Raw genomic sequence first — 19,689 nt, 5'->3', positions numbered from 1 at the left:
CTATACAACTTATTTCATTTTATATTTTTCAGTAATAATATTGTTAAAATTATCTTGTTATAAATTATAATATTATTTATTTATATATTATATTAAAATATAAGAACTATCAAAACTTTAAAAATAATAAAAATTAATGTTTTCATGTCGTCCTCAAATGGTAACGAAACAATAATTTATTTTCCCACCTCACTAAATTATAAATAAAGAATCTTTCCAAAAGTAACAGAAGTTCAACAAAGCTTTCCTCGTGGTTTAAACAAATTTTTGCCTTGATTTCAGAGAGACAATTGCATGCGAATTTTCTCACTGATTTCGTTAGAAGTATTGTGAAACAATTGTTAGCTTCATTTGGTATTGTAATTGTAGAGAATTTTCAAATACAAGAGAAAGTGAGGGTTTTTAAAATTTGTGAAAGGTTAAAGTGTAAAGTTTTCTCTCGTAATTATCTCATAATTTGGTATTGACTTGATCAGTTTGGTTTGTCCCCCTCACTTCTAAATTCTTGTTAATGTGATTAAAGAGAGAGGATGTTTAGATCTAGAAAAGATGGAAAAATATTACATAGTCTACTTTAAGGCCAGATGATTTGAAGGGGATGTTTTTGAGTGGATTGAAGCATGCCAAATGATATCCATACTAGGTTTGAATTAATGCTCTATACAAGTGTTTTGATTGGAATGATTGAGATTAATGTATTCTTGTTTTCTAGAGTTTGTTGGGGTTTAGATTCTCCCCTGTTTAGCGAATTTTTAGTATTTCTGATCTCAATTTGTTGGTATAGACAAATTGGCTTGTGTTTTTGTAACATCCAAGAAGACTAAACTTAAGGTTAAAACATTTCTTATTGGTTATATCATTGCAATTTTTTGATCGTATTCGTACATAGTTTGGATTAATACACCATATTTTGAGAGGAATGATTCAGAAAGTTGTGTATATGGTTTTCGATTAATTTAGCAGGCTATCATTATGTTTGAATTTGTTGGTACCGATAAATTAGGTTGTGTTTTTGTAACATCCAAGATAATGGGAAAAAATTTCTAAATAACTATCAAAGATTGAAACTCATCATTCTTTGTGACTTTTTGACAGGAATTGTAAGGTAAGCATGACTCCTATAAAGAAGAGGAGGACGAACAACATAGATCTACATAGGATTGAATCATAGCAGGTGATCTGCTCATGTGATGATGGTGCATCAACCTCATCCTCCGCCTCTCCATTTTCACTAGAACAATTGAGCTTTTCTCATAATCATCTAGCACCAGTTGCAACTCTTTCTACTCCAAGAAGGGGGATCTTCTTGACTAATACAACTCCAAGAGGCACTAAGAGAAAATGTGGTTGCATAGAGGAAACCACACAAATAATCAAAGACTGCAAAATAGAATCTTACTATATCATGGGCCCAATTTTGGGTAGAGGGAAATACGGAGTGGTAACCTTGTGCAAGAATAGGGTCACAGGAGAAGATGTGGCATGTAAGATTCTGCCCAAAAGTTGTGCACAAAATGCACACAAGGAAGTGGAAATTATGCAACACTTATCTGGACACCCTAACATTGTAACACTCCATTCAGTATACGAAGATGCAAATTGTTTGCATCTTGTAATGGAGATTTTCTCTAGGGGGCGATTGGTTGATTGCATGAAAAAAAGACATTTTTCAGAGAGGGAAGCTGTAGAGTTAATCAAACAGTTGTTTAGCGTCATTCAACATTGTCATGAGATGGGAGTTATTCACAGGGATATAAAACCTGAGAATATTCTTTTCACTGATGATGGACAGTTGAAGCTAGCTGATTTTGGCCTATCTCTGCATGTTTCAAATGGTATGGGATTCAAAATTTCATAAATTCTAGCTCTTTTTGTTTCAATTTCATAAATTCTAGGTCTTATCTTTTCATGTAATCTAAACTCTTTGAAATAATCATGTGTTTCCACAATTCATTGTTGTAATTTTTTTTTCTTCTGGATTCAGATTGTGTGTTCATTGAAATAAGTTAATTATCAAGATTATTGACATCTTTTTTATTTTGAAAATAGGGCAAAGTTTATCAGGATTGGTGGGCAGTCTAGCATATGTTGCCCCTGAAGTTTTAGCAAGGAAATATACTGAAAAGGTGGATGTATGGGCTACTGGAGTCCTCCTCCATGGACTCTTAATTGGTAGCTTACCATTTTCTGGGGCTTCTATAGAGGCAATTTTTGAGGAAATAAAAAATGTGTGGTTGGATTTCCACACTGAAAAGTGGAAGTCCATTTTTGAACTGGCCAAGGATTTGCTGTCAAGGATGCTGTCAAGGGATGTTGGCAAGAGACTCTCTCTAGATGAAGTTTTGAGAATGTTTATTTATATAGGTTCACAGTTTATACTATAAATTTGAACAATTTGTTGTACAGTTTTCATATACAATTTTCTCCTTTTACAGACCATCTGTGGATTTTATATTATACAAAATTTGATATGGAGCTCTTTACGAATTCAAAGTTGATGTCTCCGTACAAGGCAAAGAGAAAGCTTGAGATAGATAATTCAAGCCCAGAAAAGAATTGCATATGCAAGAATCTACAGTCTTCACTTGTTGATGTAGTTGATCATGCTTTGTTATCACTTTTAGAGAGAGATTTTGAAATGCAAGAAACAAATGTAGATCTTGTAGATGTTATGTGTGCTGCAATTTCATAAATAAGAATATCTAAACATACAAAGAGCGGATTCAATGTGACTGCCTATCCTTACTTTGGGTAGAACCCTATACATTCAACATTGCCCCTATGTATAGCATGCTAATCATTGTGCTGAGAAATCTAGTTTGTTGAATCATTGTGTTACGTTTACTTCTGTGTTATGTTCTTCCATTACTTTTGTTACATGTATCAAAACTAGTTTACCCGTGATGGTAAACAAGTTTGTCCTAGAATGCTAACTTTAACTTTAGGAAATGATGAGGTATATGGCAGATTGAAGGAAAATAATTAATTATACTGATATTCTTTGAGGTTAATTCTATAGCTGATTTTTCGAAGTGGAGATAGTTTGGTCACACTTTCAATGAATTTGATGACTGGAAAATTCATATTTTGTGGCAATACTAAGTGGAGGAGAATTAAGCTTGTCATGATTGAGATATTGTCTCCTTTCATTTTATTGGGATATAGTTGGATTAACAGATAAATACCATATTGTTCTGCAACATACTGGTGTTAAGAGATAATAACAAATTGTACTATATTTTAAAAAAAGTATAACAAGGTAATATCAAATTATGTTATTATTAAATTTTGAGGATAAGGCTGCTATAAAAAATAAAAGTAAAAGGTGTATAAAAAAATTAAAAGAAAAAGATTGTTGTTAATCAGAAATGTCAATTTCTTTTTACTATTGTTCACTATAATTTTTAATTCTTATTTAAACATTTATGAATATGATGTTCTATATATTTCTATATAAAGTCTTGTTAAAAGTAGTTTAAAAAGGATGTTTTTCTTCCATATTTCTCCATAAATTTTTATCTCAAAGTATTCTTTCTTTGAGATTGAGCCAAAAAAATTCTCAAAAAATATTAACTATCAAAATTAATTTAATTTAAAAAGTATTCTAATCTAATGAATGAGAGACTTCTACAATGGAAGAATTCATGGTTGTAAACATTTTGACAATTTTAAAAAAATTGACATTCATTTAAGAGTCAGATAGTTAATAATTATTTTTAAATCTATTCACTACAAAAAATTGATAATAATGCACAAATATTAAAGAGTCATTTTCTGCAAACAATAACCGTCACGCTTTGCGATTTTCATTAATATTTCAATTTTCATTAATATTTAATGAGAGTGGAGAAGGAGAGTGAATGTTGTACTAGATTAAGTTTATTCATGGCGACTACCTCTGAAAAATGATAAGTGAAGAGTATTATTCAGCTCTACAACAAATTTCATTTTAGTAGTTGGGTGAATATTTCATTTCCTCATCTACCACTCTCTTTGATGGAGATCATTTGTCTACAGCTATGGCAGGTAGACTCTTCCTTGTCTTGTTGATGGGAAGCTCTGGCACGTCAGAGGGGAGACCAAAGTATTTGATCAAAGCATTAACTTTGCAGGTTTGGATGAGTGAAATTTGTATGAATTTATGTGAGCTTTACAACCTATGGTTTCTCTGTGATGTTTTAGGCTGATACATTTTCTTTCACAGATCTTGTAACGAAAATGACAGAGATCCTTGGTTCAAGCATCGCCTAAAAGTTCCAATTGTTGACCAAGGATTCTAACACACTAGTTTTGATCAAATCCAACAAGGATCTAGAAAACTTGTTGGAGGAATATGAGAGGCCGGAGGTGAAAGTTTGTGCAAGTTTCTTTTTTGTTTAAACCTTAACAGCTCCATTTTTGAAACAAGAGGAGAGGACTAGATCAAAGGCCATGGCTTCAACTCATATGACATGGCTTTCACAAAACTATTGCATCTCCCTATAAGCTCCACGTCTGTAGTACAATAGTCTAGTGAGATATGCATTTTGCTACCCAACTCTGGCTGCTATGTCCACTTCACTATAAGTCTCCTACACTCATCACACCAATCTTTTGTTAAATGTCAATCACCTGATTTATGGTGGTTTCAATTATCATTATTCTTCCCCTGCTATTGCTCCTCATTCGGCTTAGGTTCCATGTCCTTGAAAATCCAAAAATAGCTCCATTACACAGAAATAAAATCTTGCGTTAGAAGAATTTTTTACATAATAGACTTTAGAAATCTCTCTGCTTATCTTTTTAGCATTGACATTGTCATGCCCAAATTTTGAGGAGAAAAACACGCACCAATTTATTTTTTAATAATAATTTTAGTAATAATAAAGTTCAATAAGGTTTAAGAGTTGAATTGCAACAACATATTTACTATGTTCATCAAAAGTTTAACATCATGAGAAGTAATCCATTTCTATAGTAAATATTCGTCATAATATTTGTATCAACTTTTGATTTCATTATTTCATTTAACCAAAAATTTTACTAATCTAATCAAAACTAATTATTATTTATAAACTAAAACTAAACTAAGTAACTTACATAACTTTTAAACTATTTAACTTTTTATTGACTAAATTTACTAAGCATTTTAAATTTATAATAATTACTAACTAATATTAAGGAAACCTATAAATTTATTTACTTAACAAAGCTCTTAACTATTATTAAATAATCAATGTAGTTAACCAAAACATAATTTTCAATTCTAACATAATTTAAATTGCTTTGTACTTATCACATAAATAAATCGAAAGTGATTAAATAATATAAAACAATAATATTTTAAACTTAACTAATTAATAATTAACTAAAACTAGAAATTAACTCGTTCTACTAATACAACTATTACTAACTAAATAATAAAGTTAGTAATAACAATATGTTCTACCAATATGTTTTACCAATAATAATAAAGGTTGAAGATCCCCCAAGAATGTGTTCTTTAATTTATTAATTTCTTAAGCTTGTAAATATTTCTTATTATTTTTTATCTTATTTTGACAGCGAAAATATTATATTAGATTTTATTTTATTTTTTAAATTTTTATATATAATAAGTTTTTACTAAATATGATTACTTTCTAAGTTTTATTTTTTAATATGTTTTAAAAATAGGTCATATATTTATTTCTTTAAATAATTCTAATTGTATTAATTTTTCAAATATAATATGAAATTATGTAATTTTAAGGTATGCATATATTTTATTTTTTAATAATTGAATTTACATATGTTTATTTAAAAGTTAATAAATCTAAATAAATATAAAAACATGAAGTTATAGAAATATTAGATTCTTGACAAAACTTAAGTTATAAAAAAAGTTATAGGGAAAATATAGTTTGATTAAACAAACCTATATAAGCTCTCCTTTAAAAGATGAGGCTACATACATAACCTTTTAGGAGCATCCCATAATTACTCTAGAATTTATTGTGGATGATATGTTAAATGTCAAGATTTTTCTTTTTCTTTTGTGTATTTTTTGTTTCAGCTTCTAGGTAGCTTGGTGCACTGTTTTGAGATTTGTGATGAATAAGAGGGTAAATAAGTGATCATTGTGATATTGCTATCATGATTTAACTGTGTGATTTTGAGTCAAACTTATTGACCCATCTTTCATGAGTAGTGATTTAAAAATGTTAGAAGACTTCCTAGACTTCCTAAATATGTGATTTAAAAATCGTTTGATTATTATTTTTCTATACTTTGATTGACCTGCCTAATTAATGTTCTATTAAGGAAGCCATTGTAATAAGGTTTAGATCTAATAAGAAAAATAATTAATATATTTTGATATGGTTTTCATTCTTAAATTTAGCATGGCTTGATCCTAAAGTCCTTTACAATAGCTATTTTTATAAAAGAACATTTTAAAGAGATTTTTGTTTCTGCAAGATGTATTTGATATAGTTCAAAGAAATTAGGGTAATAAATTTTACATTATTAGTTCTTTCTTATATTATATTTTCATTTAATTAAAGGAAATTAATTAAGTTCTAAGTTTAAAATTATTTTATTTTTATTTTTAAAATAAGTTTGTATTGATATGCTTGATGCCAAGACAAGTATACAACTAATGGTATGATGCACTAAGTTTTTTTTTAATTAGTAGGGAAAGACTTTAGTTCTACAAAATTTCTTGTTTTTAAAAATTTTTCCACTCTAATGAATGTCTTCGTGATGTTTTCATTTTAGTTTCTAATTCTAATGGAGCCATCTCAAGCATAGGAGATGATATATATTGCTTTCATATGTGACCCCATAAAACTTCTAGTGCACCATTCAAATTTTCCATTAGAAATTTTTTTAAAATAGAGAATTGATGGTGTGCATAGACATTACATTGCGTTAGAAATAATATGTGATAAAATATATTTTTTATTTTATAAGTTTTAAAATTATTTTCTAAAGTCTTAATGGTTTAAATTTTTTTTATCATAAAAAAAACTATAGATAATTTTGTTATTTCCCTTATTTTAACGTATTATAGAATTTTTTTCTTATTTATTAAATTAATAGAATTTTAATATTTAGTATTTTATATTTATTTTCTATATTAATATTCATTTTCAATTATATTTCATTATCAATAGATTATTAATATACAATTATTTATTATATTTTTGATAAAATAGTACAAAAAAACACTGGGCATTGCCTCTCTATAATCCACCCCAAAGAGTGACCAATAGTAGAACATTGTCAACACAATGAAATCATCAAGAAATAAAAAGTTAGAATTTTTACCATCTAGAAAGAAATGTAATCAACCACTCATCACTAGAAAAAAAGGAACGTAGCAAACCTTTAGAAATAGAAAAGACAAAACTATCATTATTGTCATTCATATTAACTAGATTCATGGTATACTTCGTAAACATAATTATAAAACACCACCAAAGTTCAACATGATGAACAAATTATAACACCTTATACCCTTAGTTTCACCTAGCTCCAAATGGGTACATTTTTCTTGGAAGAAGTCCTTCACAAGGTAAGTAATGAAGGTAATAATGATCTCTGATATGGTGAGGGTTTTAGTAAGATTTACCATTGTATAAAGAATCCCACTTGTCTTGAGGTGGTATGAAAAAATTTTTAGCATGAATGCTAATGATATTCCAATGGGAGAGTATGTTAGCATTACTGAAGATTTGATTAAGTGCTTATGTGTTGCGTTCATGACAATGTTTATCGTTAATGTTAACATATATTATATTCTATGAAGATTATTAGAGTTGCAAAGGAAGATGCATTCAACACAATTAGAGTATTATGAGTTGGGTTCTGTGCACTTAAGGAGATATTCATACGTGTCTATAGATGCTACAACTAATTGTGTAGAAAGAGATATGAAGACATGACAGAGTTATGCGATGATTTTTGGAGACAACTTCCAGAGAAAGTTTCTACAAAGAGGGTACTGGTAAATTAGCTATATCTTTTAGATGAAATAGAATTATGTTCAATGTGATTAGAGGAATGTTAGAGACATGCTTGAGCCATGTTCGAGATGCTATATTGTAGATGGAAAATCAAATATGCAATTTGAGCTGACTTATGAAGTATGTGCAGTATGTTTTTTTCCTTTGAGATGACTATTACAAATATATTTGAGGAAAGAGTTTAATTATATTCGTTAGATTGTTGTATTGTTTATGTGAGCTTGGATACAAATTTGGCTATTGTTAGAGTAGAGATTGATGTTGAGGATGTACTATGAATTTCAAAGGAATTGTATTATCAAAGAAGTTGTTGTTTAGTTAGTTTAGAACTTGGATTGATTATCTTAAAGATTGTTTGTTGAAGACAATTTGAGGCTATTTGAACAATGGGTTTAACTGTCGTCCTTTCAACTCCTTACAAGGTCAACACAACTCCTAATAGGGTTGGAATCTTCTAAAAAGGATTCAAAATCTCCTAATAAGGACCCATATGTACTAATTGTATTTCATTGGCTCCTAATAGAGTCCAACCTTTGGAAGGAAATTTTATATTACTACTTTATCTTATTAGCATCATTACCACCAAGGTTTTCTCTCTGATCAAGGGTTTCCCTAGTCAACATATCTAGTGTTATTGTGGATGGTTATCTTTTTATTGTTGTTATTTACATGTTTTAAAATTAATAAAGATATTGAGAGTTGTTTTAAATATGTAACTAATTCATCCTGTGGAAGATTTTGAAGACTTTGACACCTACTTACCATTAGTGAGAACATATGATTGGACAAATTATTCCTTTTACACCTAACTTTACAAAAGAGACTCTTCTTCAAAGGTTGTAGTCATATAAATTATGGATGAAACAAAATGAAGTGTTTCCTAGTGTGGAAATTGCTTTCAATATACAAAGAAACATACCTACATTGAAAAGAAGTGTGACTATAATTGGAGATTATACTAGCAGTAGTTGATCGACAAAGGAAGAAGAATATAATAATATTAATGAAGGACTTTCCTTACTTATGAAGAGAGAACCTAAAGGTAACCAAAATCTTGTTTGTTGGATATATAAAAAAATTTCTCATTATTCTTATAAATGTTCTAAGAGAGAAAATAATTTTAAGCTTAGAAAGCATTACAAGTCACAGATACCTAAGGATTGCTTCTTTGTTAATGAGGAGTGTGAAATTGGTTTGAAGATGGTGAATTTCCTAGATTATAGTGATGATGAGGATGATGAGATAGGATTTGTTTCTATTAAAGAAGAAATCCTTGAAAATAAAATAAAAGAGGAAGCAAAAGAAGAAAAAGTCTTAGTATCATAGATTGAGAAGAGAAAGTCTAATTGGACTATAGATAGTGGTTGGTCTCATCATATGAATGGCTGTTGAATTCAATAGTTATGATGGAGGAATAGTTAAAACTAGAAATAATGCAACATGTCACAAAAATGAAAAGGATATGTTACTCTTGATGGAAAGACCAACACTGAGGATGTTTACTTTATGGATGGATTGAATGTAACCTATGGGGGAGTATGTTAGCATTATTGGAGACATGATTAAGTCCTTATGTGTTGTATTTATGATAGCATTTTTCATTGATGTCAACAAATACTTTATTTAGTAAAGATTACTAGTTGTAGAGAAAGATATGTTTGACATAGTTAGAGTATTATGAGTTGGGTTTTGTGACTTAAGAAGATATTTAGATATGTCTATAGATGCCACCATCAACTATGTAGAAAGATATGTGAAGACATGATCGAATTATGTGATGTTTTTTGGAGGTAGCTTTTAGAGAGAGTTTCTGAAAAGTAAGTACTAGTAAATTAGTTGAATCTTTTAGAAGAGATGGAATTGTGTTCAACCCATTTAGAGGAAGGTTAAATTCATGTTTGAGCTGCTATGTTTTAGATGATGATATCAGATATGCAATTTGAGATGACTATGAAGTTTGTTTAGTGTTTTTTTTTCTTGTGAGTTGACTATTACAAATATCTTTGAGGAAAGAGTTTAATATAATGTAACATATTAATGAGGTCATACATTATTCATTGTAAATTTAGAAAGCCTCAAAGCTAACTCAATACTTGTTTTAGGACTTGGTTTAGGGGAAAGGTCATTTCCTTGGTTGTAAGTGTGGCAACTAGATAAGTGAGATTGTTGTGTTATTTATGTGAGCTTTAATGTGAATTTGGATAATGTTAGTGTTGGAAATATAATGTAGACTAGGATACTAAGAGGGGAGGGGTGAATCAGGAACCAATAAAAATTTTAAACCTAATTCACCAGTTGAACTATCACCACATAATTTGATCTAGTTGCATGCATGAAAGAATGAATGCAATAAAACATTCATAATACTTTGACATAAGATGTGGTGACCCAAAAACCTTCCAAAAAGAAAGTAAAATTGGGGTGGGGATGATACCCACAAGCTTTATTATTGTAGTATAAAGTTGGCCTGTTAAGGCTTACAATTGATCACTTCTACTGAACTTCCCTATTAGGAACAATAAGGACTATTAGTCGACCTTGTGAAAGGATTTACAAACATACAATGAACTGTGCACTTTGTTAGGAGATTTGGAATAATACTATTAATTCCACCTTGTTAGAAGATTTGACTAACACACCTGTTAGGATGAACTAGTGGCCGATCTTTGATCTGTAACTTTGATTTAATGAGTGAGATCCCTTGTAAAAAAATGATCACCTTGTTTTGATAGATAAGTCTCTACTTTTCCTTATACTGCTTGTATCCTTCTTCAACTTGAAATCATCTATTGCTTACTTCCCATATACATAGACATAGTCATTAGATATGACATAATTTAATGCATATATATATATTTCAATCCACTTGATTACCTTCTAGAGTTAGCTACACCCAGTTAATCATAATTTATAAAGTCAGCCCAATTCTTGTAACTTGTGTTCTAAATGACAACTCTATGATCCTCTGACACTTGGTAACCACTGTCAATGCTTAGCATGCTTTGGAACTTGATTGATGTTGAATCTCAGTCCATACTGATCACTTTGAGTAGCATGAACTCAGTTAGCACTGTGTGACTCGGTGAACACTGAGAAACTTGATAGATACTTAATCACTTGGTTGACACTTCATGGCTCGGTCAACACTAGATTCACTTGGTCAACACTATGAGATTGATAGCCATTGGATATGCTTAATTAACACTACAAGGCTCAATTAACACTATGATCTTCATCACTTCTACTAGATAGCTCGATAGACTCTACTACAATTGGGCGATACAATAATATATCTCAACTACTCAATGGATACTGTGAAGCTCGTCATGAACTACACTTTGACTATTTAGCTCAAGAGCAATTGAAACACTAGGTTAACACTACTAGATGAATGATAAGCTTAGTAACAACTGTAGAGCTTAGTAGCGATGTAACCAACTAACTAAGTATTAAGTCGCTAATAGAAAAATTGAACATAATGTCAACAACCTCCCCCTTTGGCATTAGAGAAAAAAACACTTATCAAACCAAAAACATTGATTTCTCAAAATTTTAAGTCATAAAATTCTTTTATCAACATTCAGTGTATAAGGAAATTAAAACTTCTCAATAAGGCTCTTCTAGCCAAACTGATTTGGGTTCAATAGCATGGGGGAATGGAGAGATATTTTAGTGGAGAAGTATATTAGAAGGTCTTCTCTAAAGTTCTTTCTCAATAATGTTGAATTATTTGGAATAGTATCCTTAAGGAAAGATACCTGGCCAAAGCTAAAACTAAGTGGAAAGTGGGTAATAACGATGACATTCTCTTCTAGCATAATAAATGGTTGATTCAGGGTCCTCTAATTAATAATCCTATTTATGGTAATTGGGAAAATATTTGTATCAAGAAATTTGGATTAAATGTTAGAGACTATAGAGTTGACTAGGGATAAAGAGACCTGTCTTTTATCTCTAATGACCTCAAGAGAATAATGTTGATGCTAAACTCAATGATTCTTAATAATAAGAGGGATAAACTAATATGGGAAGATAATCCTAATGGTTGTTACTTAGTTTCTTCGAGATATAATCCTCTTTGGAGCTTGAAGGAGAAACCTCCTTAGGCCAAGGCTTGGGTGCCTAGCCTTACTCCTAAGATTAATATGTTTTTTTAGCTAGTTTTATAAGATAAAATTCTTACACTGGAAAACTTGATGAAGAGAGGCCACTATATCCCAAATAGATGTATTTTGTGTAAGCATCAAGAGGAGTCTTTTATTATATGTTTATCTATTGTCCTTATTCTAGGGAAGTTTGAGACCTTATTACAAAAATTTTTGGCATTAGTTGGTATAAGCCAAGTAATGTGTTGGATTTATTTTGTCAATGGAATAACATGTATAAAGGTGAAAATTTGCAGAATTTAAGCACCTAGTCTTTGCCTCACTTCTTCTGGGGAGTTTGGAAGGAAAGAAATAATAGAATATTCAAAGATAGGAAGGAACCTACTTATGTTATGGAAAATAAAATCAATAGTCATATGAAGGAAAATACCAAATTAGAAAGGGGGGAGACATTAAAGATGGTGGTAAGAAAAAGGAGAAGGATAGGATATCTAAAAGATAGGAGGTCAAATAGAAGCTTCCACCTAAGGGGTGGCATAAAGAAAACTTTAATGGTGCAGAAAAAGGGAATCTTGGTCCTTTGGGATGTGGAGGTATTATAAGAAACAACTACAGTGAAGGGATTGTTGCTCTCTCTTACCCATTGGTACATCAGACAAACCATTATGCCAAAGCCAGTGCAGCTCTTCACATGGTGAAATTTTCTTTGGATAAGGTAGTTAAAAAATTACGGTTGGAGTAGGACTCAAATAACATTATCAGATGTATCAAAGGGGCTCTCCAACCATCATGGACAATAGCTAACATCATTGAAGAAATTTGTATAACACTTGGCAAATTTGATAGCATCCATGTCAGTCATGAATATAGGGAGGAAAACTCGATGGTTGATTGGTTTTCCAATGGTGCAGTAAAGAAAGATGTGGTGATGATTTGGAATACCAATGGCAATATTTTGGTAGGTGCAAAAATCCTAATTGAGCTAGAAAAAATCTAGGGAGGTACAGGTGAAATCCAAAGATAATTATGGATATAAATGAGAGTATTGGTGTAAGTAAATGCAATAATGGTAAATATGAATGGAACAAGTGGGTGATGTTATTAGTGTCAAATTGACAATTTTTATGGGTCAATTATTGTATATACCATTTTAGTGGTATTGAAAACCAAATTGGCAAAAATCAAAGTGGTTTGCATCAAAGTATATAGAGGGTTGAGAAAGGGTCTCAAAGGATAGAGTTTATGAGAATAGTAAGTGCTAAGATTATAGAGATGATGGGGGAAAGAAGCAGGAAAGAACCAATAGGCAAGGTGGAAAAATGGAAGCAAAGAACTAAAGTATAGGAGAAGTTAGAAAAGGGAGGAATTGCAAACTACATAGCCAAACTCCATGGATATGATCCTGTGATTATTGATCTTATGGTAAATTCATAGAAGGATGGAAGGGTCAAAGTTGATGGAGTCTTGTATCAAGTGACTGTGGACATCATTTCTCATATAACTAAAATTCTAGGTAAGGGATTGAAGTTTTACAGAGATAATAAGATGTTTGCGAATGCTATGAAAGATTTTGCCAAAAATATGGAAGAAAAGAAGGACCTAGTCAAAAGTGACACATACTATGAGATGGACTCGATAAAGAAACTATGGAGGTATGTTTTGAGGGCTATTATTGAGTATATATCTTTGGATATGAGATTTGATAGGGTTAGAACACACCATTTTGTTCTGCTCAATCATTTTCATTATGGGATTAAGGTTTCTTTCCCTTTTTATTTATATACTTCCATGCATAAGAATATTTTTGTGCACAAGAAAAAGCCTACTTCTAATTCAGCCCTACATGAGAGTTTACTACTTTTGATTTATCAGCATTTCAAGGGCCAATCTAGAAGCAAAACCCTCACACCAGGCAACTGCTACATCCAAGAAGACGGGGAGTTCAAACTTCTTGTCTAATGTAGATGATGTTTAAAGTATAAGTTCAGAGGATGAAGATGTTAATCCCTTGTCTCGAAAGAAGGCTAAGGTTTTTGAGAAGAAATCACCTTTGTCAACTAAAGCCTCATGTAGGAAAAGCCCTAGGGGACTTGGGTTTAAAATTGTTGGTCAATGAGATTAAGAGTACAATGAGGAAGGGATGATGTGGATACTAATGAAGAGAATAAGGAGAAGGAAGATGTTAAGAGGGAGGAGCCGATAGATAAAAAGTATAGGAGGTCTAATGAGGAGGATGTGCCTCCAAAGAGGAAAATGGATTCTGAGTCGGAGATCACCATCATTCCTCTTTCCCCAATTTCCCCTTAGGAACATGATAAGGAGAAAATAGAGGATGAGAGTGGAGAGGTGGTTATAAAAGACATGCCTAGAAATTTTTTAATGTTAGAACCTCAAAAATGGGAATTATTCCCCAAATCCTTGAAGGTAAAGAGGGAAAGCTCCAGATGGAGGAACTCAATGATCTGGCACTGGTGGCTATTATTGATAATACAAGTGAAATTGGCATGAATTTGATTAATAATGCTAGAAATAGTATGATTGACAATTTCAGGTCAATTAAATGGCTCTACCATGAACTGGAGGAGGTCAAAGAAAGAATGGGTTAGCTAGAAAACTAAGGGAAGAAGTTAGAACATGGAAATTTGACAGATAAGGGGGATGGCCTCAAGTTGGTTGAAAAAAGAATTCAAAATATGGAAAATTACAATCATAATATGGAAAACCAAATGATTTCAATTTTGACTTCTCCAAATGATAACATCTCTTCTCTTGTTAGAAAGTTGAAAGCCAGGGGTTTCCTTGAGGATAAAGAGGAAAAGGATAGAGCTAGAGATAGGATGGATGAGGACTAGACTATAGACATTACCTTCAACAAGTTGGGTCAAATGGATCAAAAGAAACAAGAGCATATGGTTGAGGAGATCCAAAAAGCCTATGAAGTGATGGAAATAATGCAAGAGTTTGAAAGAAAGACAAAGGAGTAACAAAGGTTGTTCATTACCTATCTTTTGGACTATTTAGTTTCTCTAGTTTTTGGCTTTTGGCTTTTTTCCTATATGTCATCCTAGCCTTTTGGTTGGCTGTGGTACTATGGCTAGGCTTTTGTTGCTTATTTTCAGTCTTTTGATATGTATTAACTTTTGGGTTTCAAGCTCCCTATAAAACATATTTTTCTTATAAAAAAAATTCGATGTCTTCAACTCAATTTTTGACTAATTTTTATTTTAGCTTAGTAAATTACTCTATTTTAAAAAAATTTCAAAATTGCTTTTGTAAACTACTTTTTCTTCCCCTTACATATCTTTCTCCTATACATATATCTGGAGTATAATATTCTTCTCCTCTTTTATCAAGACAATATCTTCTCCCCCTTTATAGATAATCTAATATTTTACTCTTCTACTCCTCTCTTTTGACATTAATGCCAAAGGTGTATAATATTTATAAGTTAATACCAAAATGTGAGAAGAAATCAGAATGAACCTTCAAAATTGTTATCATAGTCTTGTCCAAATTTTATTGCAATACCTTGGATGCATACAAGGCTATCTATATTTCTGCTAACAGTTTCATCATTAGGTCAACTATGGAGAAGTTATTATCATGGATGAGTGTCTTTGTATATTCAATATGCTTCTATAGTGAATCCACATTTAGAAGAATCATGCCCTAAATTTCTATCAATGTGGCCCTAATTCTGGCCTTTTCCCTTACTAATTTTGCTTGAAGGTTTGTCAAATATCTGATCTTTGTAAAGTGAGCAGAATTACAAGTAGGATCAAGTGACATCTGATGTGCACTTAATATCTTCATCTATCTTGGATAATTTTTCTTTTATATCTTTTGTAAAGATAGATGTGTCACTTACTTTGACAAATAAAGAAACAACATTACTTGAATATGTTTCCAATATAGCAAGAGTAGTAGATAACTCTACTTGATCAATTAAAATTTTCTTTGCTACCTATTCTAGAACTTTATATTCAAATTTTTTCTTAGCTCTTTGCATCAAATTTTTTTGTCCATTTTCATCTTCATTTTATTCGTAGACAATTTCAACTAATTGATCAAGGATAGGTTGTTTTTCATCAACCTCAATACTTCGAGCATCAAAAAATATTCTCTTTATGTCTTCAAGAACTTGATTTTTCTTTTTCTTCTCTTCTCTAAGCTTATGTTTCTTATCCCTCTTCTTCCAAAGTTCTCCCAGAGTATCAATGTGATCAAGTGTCAGATTGGATAGATCCCAATTTGGTAATACAATATCTTCTTCAGGATCAATTTCTTCTTCTTTACCCTTTTCTGATGGAATAGCACATTGAACAATTTCTTTGCCATTCTTTAGAACTTTAGTACTGAGTTCAGATTGAGTCTCAACTATCATTACACTAGTGTAGAAATAATTGTAGAAATGGTAGAAACATAAATAAATGATGGAATAGAAGAGATAATACTAAAAATAGGAATACCTTGTTGTAGCTCAGTAGAGCTTGATGCATGGATGACTTGTTGCTTGATAGATGAAGTGTTGGGCACTTTATTCATTGTAACACTTGGAAGAGTAACTATAGAGATTGGTTGTGTGCTAGGGACTACAACCAAACTGATAGAGACTATCTCTTCATCTGAGCCTAATTGCACTAAGGCTTTGCTTGGAGAATGAGGAAAATAAGTCATAACTTTTTCTAAAATCTTTTCTGCATCAGATTCCTCAATACTGTTTTTATCTCTAGAAGACATCCTCTAGTGGGTTCATATTCTTCTTCCTCATTAGCATCATCAACATCTATGCTATCAACTTCATCATCATAAATATCTTCATTGTCTTTTTCCATATCTTCATTCTCCTCATCTTTATCATTAATCTATACAATAAAATCAATAGGCTTGTGTAGCCCATAGATATTCTTCCATTTTGTAGTAGCAGAATTCACTAAAAATTCAATTTCCTTCATCATAATAAGACATGTATTAAACTTGGGTGTGAGCTTGTTCTCATTCTGTTTCAATCCTTCCTTCACCTCTTTATCACTAAGACTCATCACAAGTTGTCTCAAAGGTTTTTCATTGATGTCCTCATTAGTTTTCATTGCACTATCCCAATTTGGTTTAATTGCACTAGGACAAGAATTAGGAACTTATTGTGAAGGTTTTTTTAGGTGAGTATTTCCACTTACCCAATTTTTCTAGAAGAATATTTTCAATCTACTCTTTTTATTCTTGATTCTTGGTCTCAAACTTGAGTGGCTTGAAACCTATCACACCGAATCCTTCATCAAATATTTTTAATTTGTCCTAAAAGGTAGGGGTAGTCCTTTGAAGTATGATCTAATCATCTTCATCTTCATCAACTCTTGAATTAAGTTTCTTTCTTGACTTGGTTGCTCTTCTAGTGAACACAATAGTGGAAGCTTTTGCAAATTTGGTTATAATAACGTTCCCTTTCTTCTTTAGTGGCTCCTCTTTCTCAAGTTTTACTTCCTCTACATCATCCCATTTATCTTCAATATCATCTCCTTTTCCCTTGGTAAGCATTAGAGGAGAGTTTGATGTCTTGACTTTTTTCATCATTTTCTCAATTCTTTTCTTTCCTCTATTTACTGCCTAGGGTAACTTGATCTCAATGTCTATCCTAGCCTTAGCCTCATCATATGTACTAGAGTATGTTGCTTGAGGATCCATAGGCTCATTTAGTAGGGCCTCAATGATGCCTTTGGTGTCATCTATGTTAACCTTATATTCTAGAGGTTTAACCCATGCCACTCTAGGTCTGTCTACCTGAATGTATAACTCGTCACAGTCAACCATAAAAAAAATATCTTCCCCATAATCCTCTACTAGTTTCTTGGGAATCCTAAATTTTCTTTGCATATTTTCTTTGAATATTTCAAAATAGTTATCCATAATAATGTCAAAGTTTCCTCCCATCTCTGCTATGAATTCATTGATTTGATATAAAACTGGAGTATCTTTCTTCCATACTATAATGTCTTTTGAGGGAAAAAACTTATGAACATAGAAAAATAAACAAGTCAAGAGAGAACCAAGATCACATGGGCTTCTTTTAGAGGCTCAGATGCTCTCCATATTCTTTCTTAATTGATTCAATAGCAGCTTGACAAGGTCAAAGGACAAGTTATTCTTCACTACCTTGTATGCTAGGTCAACTACTTCACATGAAACACTGTTCAACCACCTCAAGCTATAGATTTTGTGAGCTATCACATGGATCCCAAAATTCAATTCCATGTCAACCACACCACTCAATTTCACACCTCTTCCATCCCATTTAGAAAGAGTTCACTTTGCCTGTTTAACCTAACCTAGGGTTTTAGTAATTTTGGCTTTATTCAACATAGGTAGACCAGTGATTCTATGAATCATTTTCTTTGTGATTCGGATAGGTTGATCTAGCCACAACTACATGTTATGAACATGGCTCAAGATCAATCTGATCCATTTTTCTTGGAATTCCCTTAGCATATGTAAAATATGTGTCAAACCATTTGTTTCCAAATGCTTATTTTCATGTTTTAAAACACCATCCATGCAAATTTTTTTGAATGCCTCATTCATTTCTAGGGTTCCTAGATTTTCAATAGAACAATGATACAAGTAATACCTTTGGTGGAATCTAGGATTGAGCTCTAATAGGCTCAAGTGTTTCTACTATAGCTAGACTCAATTTGAATGTAGGGGCTTTATTGTCACTTCCACAAATCAACATTTCAAAACCTTTCCTAATATTTTTGCTTGAAGATGCCATCACTCGATAGGGTTTCAAAAATGGAAGTGATCTTCAAAAACAACTGCTTGAAACACTCAAAGGTTCTGAATTTACTCTTTTCTCTTTTCTTTGAAAATTCATAGTGAGATAATACAATCAATTTCCCTCTTTTAATGAATTTTAGTGTTTACAATCACCATTAATTATTTGTATGTATACTCACTCAATGATAGACTATCCTCCACTCGATTTGGTCTTTAATTCTTCGAAGATGTCTATAACTTGGTAGCATTACTCAACTCAATAGGAATTGCCAACTATGAACTCAATAAAGTCACCATCACTCATTCAGAACTTGGGTACTCAATAGAGTTACCAACTTGCCATCTACAACACATATTTAGTGAAACCTGATATTTCTTGGTAAGGACTTGCGACTTGACCTTACTCAATATGGTCTCCTACTTCTATCATTTCTTATTGATCCCTGTGCGTCTTGAATGTTGATTAGATCATTTTCTTTCTAAATAGAACTGATGTTAGATGAATTCTATTGAATCAAAATTCTAGTGATCTTTGTGGATGTTTAAGTTGAAATGATTGAGTCACCCAACTCATTGACTTGGGTGTCAATAATTTCAAAACTTTGACTTGCATTCTCTCAAGAATTTTGCACCCATTTCTACCTCATTTATTTTTTGATGTTGTCATCTTTGGCTTTCTTTTCATCTTCTACTCTACCTCTATTCATATAGTTCTTGGAAAGATGCACAAGTTTTGTACAAATAAAACATCTCTTTGTAGTGTCTCTATTCCTCATATGATGCTTTACATAATTTTCTCCAATGTGTCCAAACTCCACACAGTA

General features: G+C 31.5%; 1 pseudogene; it reads left to right on the top strand.

Moving 5' to 3' along the window:
* Positions 1–1,111: 1,111 nt before the first annotated feature.
* LOC149528371 (serine/threonine-protein kinase PEPKR2-like) lies at positions 1,112–2,797 on the top strand (annotated as a pseudogene).
* Positions 2,798–19,689: the final 16,892 nt, after the last annotated feature.

This window comes from Cupressus sempervirens, chromosome 11, assembly GCF_028749045.1.
Source record: "Cupressus sempervirens isolate cs-2001-9-10 chromosome 11, ASM2874904v1, whole genome shotgun sequence".
In the NCBI taxonomy this organism is placed as follows: domain Eukaryota; kingdom Viridiplantae; phylum Streptophyta; class Pinopsida; order Cupressales; family Cupressaceae; genus Cupressus; species Cupressus sempervirens.
Note: the sequence above shows the minus strand (reverse complement) of the source record. Positions and strands in the feature narration are given on the sequence as shown.